Consider the following 7,665-nt stretch of genomic DNA (forward strand, 5'->3'; position numbering starts at 1 on the left):
GGGTCTGGCTCATACCACAGTGTAACCTGATACTGTTCAGGGTGATACCTACCTCATAGGCTGAAATAAGAGAAGCCTAAAATCCAGGGAAACCAAGAGTCAGATGTAAGAAGGCAGAGAAGGCACATTGTTTCAGTTGTGCAAGGTTTCAACTCATGAAGAATCATTTAGCAAAAATAAATAAGAAAAAAGCAGAGGAGAAAGGAAGAAACAAACTTCAGATCACAGATCTATGCTTACCCATACAGAAGGTAATGTATAGGATTACACTCTACTAAGACACCATTAGACAGGCTGAAGAAAAGTATCTGGGCCTGGAGAGATGGCTCCGTCATCAAGAGCCTATCAGGGGGTCAGAGTTGGGTTGCAGCACCCAGGTCAGGTTGTAACTTTAAGTTTTTCAGATATTATTTTTAATGAAGGTTCTTAAATGCTTTAACCTCCCTTTTAGCCACCACCCATGGCAAGTAGTAGAAAATTTAGGATAAAGGGGAAGTGGACATGTTGAGAAAGGCTCTTTGGAGCAACTCCCATCTGTGTTGCCTGAATATCAGTTCCTAGCTTAGTAGGCAGTGGCAGCTCGATCCACTAGCAAACACTTCATGGAAACACCAGCTGTCCAGTTCTGTAGTTATCAACTGTGGTGACACGACCCACCAGCGACAGCCAGGCCTCAGTCTCTGCTCAAGTCATCAGGAGGAACCAAGAGGAACATTAGAAAAAGGCAAGTTAAATGGAGGACCCTTGATGTTTGGAGGACTCTACAGAGTGACAGAGACAGAGCTTGGCTTGCTGGTACAGCTAGCTGTGGAAAGCTTTTGGATGTTGGGTCTTTGCTGATCTTTAATTCCTTGAGAAAGAAACAGCTGAGAATTTCCCTAAAGGAAGAGATTTGTCCTAAAATGGAGTTGACCTCTAGAAATCCATGACATCTCAACGAGTGAAAAGTTAGAAAAAGATGATTTAAGATAATGCCATAAGATCAGATAACAGTTCTGGGGGATAATCTCATATACAAGGATGCCAAAGCACAGAACTGAAATTACACATTTCTCAGAACAGACCTGATACCAAACTGTTAAGAGGCCTGGTGAGATGACTCAGCAAGGAAAGCCACTTGCTGCTAAATCTGATGTGGTTTCATACTCAGAATCTCTGGGGAGCCAGGCAGACCAAAGTCTATTACACATGCCCTGATGAAAGGACAAAAGGGAACCCTAGTTCTGCATCCATGTCTGGAGCAGACTTCACATTGTCAATCTAGAGGTGGTGGCAGGACCTCAAATGAATCATGGTTGAAGTTTCTGGGCAAACAACTCTGCCTCCTTGGCTGTGGTTATCAGTCTTGAGGCAGCTATGTCTGAGATAGTCTATGTTGTCTTTGCCAACATTAACTGATTTAGCCCTCTGATGACCTTGACCCTTTCCCTCCCTGACTCCTGTAAATAGCATATAAGAAGCTGTAGTTCTTGATAAACATGTTTGGCACAAGTCATGAGCTTCTGCAAGTCCTCCTGATCCCAGATACTGACTTCGCCTTCTTTATTCCCTATCTTTATTTCTCATCTCTGGATCTCTCACTCGACAACTTGCAGTTGAGAACTAACTGGTTATTCCTAACCATGGCATGCATCCATTTGCATAGATCTACAGCTACAGCACCAGCTACATCTACATCTATACCTACAGTTACATCATCTACAGCTACAGATACAGATACAGCTACAGATACAGTTACAGAAACAGATACAGATATATTTGCAGCTACAGCTACAACTTAATATACATCTACTGATACATATTTAGCTAGATAGACATAAATAATATATATAATAAAAAATTAATTTTAGTAAAGAACACAGTATGGAGAGAAAAATATGTTAGACAATAAGGTACCTGTCATACAAAAACAGGAAGATCTGAGTTAAGTCCTGTAAACCAATGTTAAAAAGAGAAAAGGCATGGGGTGGTGGCGTGTTCATGTAATTTCAGCAAAGAGGAGACAGTCAGGTGGCACCTTAGGGCTCATGGCCAGCCAGTATAGTCTATTTGTGATTTATAGGTCAGTGAGAGACTAGGAAATAGAAATAAAAACCAAGACGGATGAGAACCTGAGTCGTGGATCCCCAAAGTAGGCCTCTTTCATCCACATGAACACACATACACATGAAAAGCTCTAAGAATATATTCTGTGGACAGTGATAAAGCAGGTTGAATTACTGGAGGAAAAATTGCATACTTGGAATGAATAGGGTCATTTGTACAACTTCAAACAAATTACCCTACCTTGTTAGAAGAGCCATTTTAATGTTTTTTTTTATTATTATTATGGACAACATGTGGGATGCCTCTTCTTAGGTGGTACATTGTATAACATCATTAGTCCCTCCTCATGACTGTTGACATATGGTTTTAGGATTCATTAGGAATTAGAGTCTAGTTGTTTGTGGAAGTCACCACAAATAACTGTTTTAACTATTCAGGTCTGATTATCAGAGTATGAGAATCTTATTTTTACTTTTGACATAATTGTCTTTACATTTTCCCTACTAAATCCACAAAATCCAATCATTAACATCGCCAAAGATCCATTTTCTATTGGATTTAATTCATCACTTAGCAATCAATCTGGGCTGTTTGGCATTGCCAATCTATGATAGGGTCAAGTCCTCATACAGCATAAAAATTGAGCCAGAGTTTAGGAGGGTGGTCCAGACAGCAACCAGTGCCATTTTGGCCTGTGGGAGAATTTGAAGATACACTCAGTTTCCTGGGTTACATACATAAAAAGGTGATGCTGAAAAGGTAATTCTATACCTTGGGCTCTCCTTATCCTAGTATTCAGTGACAACCTTCATCCTCCTTGGGTGGGACTCAGACATGGCAAGTCCTTCCCCCTGGTCTGAGCATTTGATTTTGACAGTGTGTGAAGAAAGTATCTCCTGCAGCTTCCATACCACAGATGACTGCAGCCTGAGACTTCTTCCCCTACAGAGAACAATATCATGATTGCCTAACCTGCCTCCTTATCCTGGTGCACAGAACAAACCTGCTGAGATTACTGGCTGCTGCAGGTGTACAGCCATCAGAGCCTACATGCCATCAGATCCCAGCTTTTCTGAACATGTTTCTGTTGCTTATTCATTACCTGTGACCCCAGTCAGGCCAGTCTTAAAGCCACTTATATTCAGATGAACATGGAAGTTTAAAAAAGGACGATTGCTTTAAGTGCTGTGAAAAATGTTAGCAGGGCTCAGGGAGGAGACTCTTTTTCATGCCTGATGCACTCTAGTCTGAAAGTCTGTCTCGTGTGACTTTTTCCACATCCCAGGGTCTACACAATTGTCAAAGCAGTCACAGAGCACTTTGACAGTGGACAAAGGTTGCAGTCTGAACTGTCCCTATGACTGAACTAACACTGGGACTAAGGATTACAGACTAGTCATGGTTCAGAAGGATCTTTACCCTTCTCTCCAACCTCCCTCTGTCTGACAGGTATGGGGAGCATCAGACAGAGAGCACACACAGGCCTGCAGTGCTTATCAGGAATGTTTCTTGGCTGATGACATGTGACTTGTCTTCGCACAGAAAGGGTATTTTGCTATCATTCTAGAGGAGGCATGAGACCTCAAACTAAATTGTGTCAGATTGTGTGGCAGGCACTATGCTTGGAAGACAGCAATTTGAGTGTCTCTGTGTGGCTCCCTGGGGCCTCATCCTTTCTGTTTGTTCTAGGAATAGCAGCATCATGTGTTAGGAGGAACCCAAAGGGTCACTAAGATCTTGACACTCCTGAACACTTGTTGTGACCATGTGCTGTTTATCTTTGGACCACAAGTCTAGGTTTTCACTCATGTTTCTTCCTGGTGACTCCCCCACTGGGCCTCTTGTCAATCAAGGCTTTCTAATGAATACAGACTCCTAAAGACCCAGTTAAGGCAAAGTCTAAAGAGCTGCAGAATGGAGAGCTTCCAGGAAAAGGGAAGGATTAGGGAAGTCCAAGCTGAGCACCCAGAGACACAAAGGGAAGTCGTCACCAGAACAGCAGATGTGGATGCTCACCACTTCTGATGCCTGTCCTGTGTTCTGCACACCAACTGCAGGTTTCTGGGAGAAACAATATCAGCTAAACCAAAAGCTTGTTTTGTAGTATCTTAGTAACCATCAACCTGCGTTGTCTGCTGAATACTCATCTAAAGCCTGGTGTGACCTCTGGGAGGTAGATTGAAGGTAACGGATCGGGGCACTGAGAACTCACTCAGGCAGTCTGTGGTGGAGTTATGCTCTCTGTTTGGCCTGATGATGTGTTTGCTTTTAAATTAAAACAATATCAGAATGGTCCTGCTGCTGGCCATATAAAGCATAAGGGTCACCTAAGAGTATTGCAAGTCAGATTGCTTTTAGTGGATCCAAACCTTGGGAACATGTATAATAAGGTTATTCTGGACAGACAAAAATCCCCTTTCTCTCTAGATAACTACACTGAAACCAAAGGCCAAATACATATAAACACTGCCCCTGTCCTACCTCCATATATACCAGCTAGAGAGCCTTACCAAGACCAGTGGTTAGCTTAGGGGGATAAGCTTAAGTTATAAAGAGGAGGTCCATATTCTATACCATCTGGGAGGGTCACAGTCATGCACCCCTAGATTCTGTGCATGTCACCATAAAATAACCTCCAGCATGGGGGCCTAGCTGTAGGCAGCAGGTGCCTGATACGCACTGATTATGTTTCCTGACACCTTGTAGAAAGTCCTTCACAGGAGAGCTTTAAGAGCCTGGTAAAGGGTTTACATAGGGTTGAAAGCTGGTTACTTGAAAAACTCTTTGTGGAGCTTAAAATTCCAAGTTCCCAAATTAACCAGCAGAAGTGAGAACACCAGTGCTAGATGGTAGTATTTTATTTTGTGACATTATGATGATGGTGGTGATGATGATGGTGATGATGATGGTGATGATGATGATGACGTTGTTGTTGTTTACTTACCATCATCTTGCTGGATGTTTACCGGCATGAAAGTATCACAAATTAACTGTGTTTTGTTATGATCAGCTGACGGCCCCAACAGTTATTTTATGGTCTTGAAAAGACTCCATATACTTTCCAATATTAGTTGTGCCACCTGCACTGATGAGTGAAGCTCGTGTGTCCATGAGTCTTCTCCTGGAAGCACAGAGGACAGTCCTCTTATGATGCTGGAAGCATACTGGTTCGAGACCATCCTTAAGGATCTCCAGGTCTCCATGTTGTTTTGAATGAAAATGCACCCCCCCCCCATAGGCTCACATGTTTGATACTTGGTCCTCAGCTGGGGGAGTATTTGGGAAGGATTGGGAGGTGTGGCCTTGTTGGGGGAAGTGTGTTACTGGGGGTGGGCTTTGTGGTTTCAAAAGGCTTCCACCATTTCCAGTCTATTCCTCCAATGCTTCCCACTTAGGGATTAGTATGCTCGCTCTGCTGTTTCTGCTCCCACAACTTTACTCTGTCGTTATGGGCTCTAACACTCTGAAACCTGAAGCCCAACTAAAAGTCCAATTAAAGGCTTTAAATTAAGACTTATAAAAGTTTTATAAGTTGTCTTGGTCTTGTTTTTTTGTCACAGCAATTGAGAAGTGACTAAGGCAGGCTCTCTGATCAAGGTGACAGGTGACTTTCCAGATCTGTACGCCCCTTTCTGAGATATCCTGTTCTTTGAAGTCTCTGGAACATAGCTCATCTGAGACAAAAGCCAAAAAACCAGTTCCTCTCTCAGTTCCATGATCCTGGTTAGTTTTGACATCCAAGTGTAACTATGGGATGCCCAAAAGGTCAGTTATAGCATCTTGAAGATTTCTCAAAGAATGGACATCGTTTCAAACCTAGTTGGTGTATAATACTAAAAGTTTAACACAGTTTAAGTCAATATTGACTCTGTAAAGATTTGGTTATGAAAGTAGTTAACACTCTGACAAACACAGTAAATACTTCATTTCATTACCTTAACCAAACATAAAAGTTTATTTCTTAAGAAGTTTTATTTTAATACAATTTTTTAAGGTAGAAAATCTTATTGTGAGAAAAATTTACCTTCTGGGTTGTTGATCAAACAAACTTACTTACAAATGAAAACCTTTTCTTAACCAAAAGCATATGCTTTTTACTGTGACTGTGTTTTCACAGGTAAATGCTCCATGTTTCTTTCTCACAGTGACTGAGTCCCTTCTGTTTTACTTTCCTGTTTAAAAATTCTTCACATTTGGGAGTCTCTTCTCTAGAAGACTTCAGAGCCTGGATATGGGCCACATCTCACTATGTCCTGTCTGTCATTCACACATGTACTTAAGAACAGCATCAAAGGTTGAAGTGCTATTGATTGTTTCAGCACCTAACTTCAATTTTCTGCAGACATTCCATGGTTTTTATAGGTTATAAAAGATTGACATCAAAGTTACTAATTTGTTACATTTGCTTACATTCAGTTAATTAAAAGAATTTAGGACAACATTTACATGTATGTCTTTATGTAAAATCTCATTTGTATTTATCTCATTGGAGAAGAAACTTAACATGAAAATATATATATATATATATCGCATATATCACTATATATGTAAAGGTAGTTAACAAATACTGTGGGTAACTGAACCCACAGAACAAAAGGCACATAAGCGATTACTTAGAACAACTACAAAAACTCTAAATAGAATCTCAAAGTTCATGTAGATGACCATGCTTTATCAAACAGTTTCCATAGTAGAAGTTCAAATCTCAGTCACATAGACCTTAACCCAAATACCATGGGGACACATCTTCCATTCTCTCCGTGTTCCCTGTAAGAGGTTCCCAGGCTAGTGTGTGTGCAGAGAGAGCCCTGGGTAGGGGGTGTTTCAGATTCAACTGGTCACCCTGGCTCATCTCCACAGCAGCCTCAAGCTTTCTCTTGAGGGGGATAAATGGTGTTGGCCAGTAGCTAGGTTGCTGCATGAGTGACTGGTTGGATGCTACAACTGAGATGCTCACTGAGAAGAAAATCTTTAGGTGAAAAGGAGCTGAGGGTAGAGAGAAAGCTGAGTCACACAGTGCTTGCCTTGGGCCTTGCATGAAGGTCCAGTTTGACCCCTAGTATGCAAGGTTTAGAGTAAGCGTGGTAGAGCATCCTGGAAATCTCAGGTCTGTTGAGGCAAATGGAGACAAGTGGATTCTTGGGGCTCACTGTTCAGTCAGCCTAGCCTGTCCACTTGCTAATCCTCAAGTCAGTGAATCCCTCTGGCTCAGACAAAAGATCTACAGCTGCTAAAGAGCCACAGTCTTGTGTGTTCTCTGGCATCCCTGCAGAGGCTTGAGCGCAGTGTGGGTGGGCACTACCGCTGCTATGAGCACTCAGCCCTGCCCGTCACCACACACACAGGAACAGACAACAGAAGGACCGAGTGTCAGCAGCATTGCACAACACCTGCCTGCCTGTGGTAACATTTTCTCTAAAACTGATTTCTCCTGGTGTGTGTGTGTGTGTGTATACATATGTATGTATATACACACACAAGCACACACAAACACATATCATTTGTTGGTTTTTGAGACTTTATCTCACCATTGAACTCTGCTTAGCCTTTAACTCAACAGGGATGTGCCTGTCTACCTCTGCCTCCCAAGAGCTGGGATGGAAGGCAAGTCTCACCACA

The sequence above is a fragment of the Arvicanthis niloticus genome, chromosome 28 (genome assembly GCF_011762505.2).
Source record: "Arvicanthis niloticus isolate mArvNil1 chromosome 28, mArvNil1.pat.X, whole genome shotgun sequence".
Lineage (NCBI taxonomy): Eukaryota > Metazoa > Chordata > Mammalia > Rodentia > Muridae > Arvicanthis > Arvicanthis niloticus.